General features: G+C 36.4%; 1 long non-coding RNA gene across 1 annotated transcript; it reads right to left on the reverse strand.

Moving 5' to 3' along the window:
• Positions 1-285: 285 nt before the first annotated feature.
• Positions 286-968, reverse strand: LOC117112451. The gene is made up of 2 exons (XR_004446044.1): positions 899-968; positions 286-445 (listed from the first exon to the last, which is right to left on the reverse strand). It is a non-coding gene; the product is annotated as an uncharacterized LOC117112451 (long non-coding RNA).
• Between the last annotated feature and the right edge of the window lie 211 nt (positions 969-1,179).

The following is a 1,179-nucleotide window of genomic DNA, read 5'->3' on the forward strand; positions in this document are numbered from 1 at the left end:
AGATAGTCAAAAGGTTTGGATGTTCCACAGAGGTCTTATTATTAAAAGAGTGTGTGTGCAGATCACCAAACAACAAAAGAAACGAACGTCACAAACATTTTAAAAAAAGGTAAAAAGTGGACTTCAATGAAGAAAAACAAAATGTCATACAAATGATTCCAGCCTAACCATTATTAATATTAAAAGCAATATAAAACAAAATGTAATCTAAGGTTTATCAAAAATTATACAAAATTTTAAAATAATTTTTAAAAAAAATTAATTTTGTAACATGGTCAAAACTCACTGATAAGCCAATATTGCCTCTTTGATAGTCATCTCAGGTTCACTGGGCTTCTTGGTTTTTCCTCCCTTCTTCTTTCCAGCTTTCTTACCACCACCCTCTTCATTTTTCTTTCCTTTCTTCTTCCCCATTTTGTACAATATTTATTGTCTTTGTATATACCTTCAGAATATAAACAAACATATTGAACAAAATTTCAAAAATTTATGAAGCAGGCCCTAGGCCTAGTAGCTACTCTATTACCTACTAGGCCTAGGCCTACATACAGGTATTGCGTAGTATTACTACAGCAGTACTACTTGCCTAGTCTTAGATAGAAAAGAAGTCACCCAAGCTGTGGCCTACGTGGCCTGGCCAGCTAGGAGTAGGGCCTAGGCCTAGAGGAACTAGGTAGGACGTGTAGCTTACTGGGCTATGCCGTAGGCCTATGCCAGCTGGCAGACGAGGCCTAGGGCTAGGCCTATGCCTAGCTAGCTAGCCAAGGCCTAGGTAGTTCAAATTCAATACAAACGGTTACTATTTATTGTAGATTGATTTAGGCCTATCTACTAGATGAAGTTGTCTATAATAGGCACACCATAATATACAGTATATGAATGCAGGTGAAATAATTACATAAAAAACGAACAATTTCCGATGGTTTCGTTGCCAAAAACCTCAATATTTTAAACATGCGCCTCCAAGCGTTTGTCACTTAGGAACATACTTTTGTTTGTCCAGCCGCTTGCAAAAAAAGAGGGGTCGAAGTTCAGTGTTGTTGATATTAATGAAAAAACGTGGTTGAGTTGGTGGTCGGTTGGAAAGCAGTATCAACAATAATTATGGTGATTTTTTTTTCGCTTTTCCTAATAAATAGAGATAAATCAGGAATCTCATTTTGGATATTATTATTTTCC

This window comes from Anneissia japonica, unplaced genomic scaffold, assembly GCF_011630105.1.
Source record: "Anneissia japonica isolate Jap-2015-1 unplaced genomic scaffold, ASM1163010v1 scaffold119163_len1510_cov99, whole genome shotgun sequence".
NCBI lineage: Eukaryota > Metazoa > Echinodermata > Crinoidea > Comatulida > Comatulidae > Anneissia > Anneissia japonica.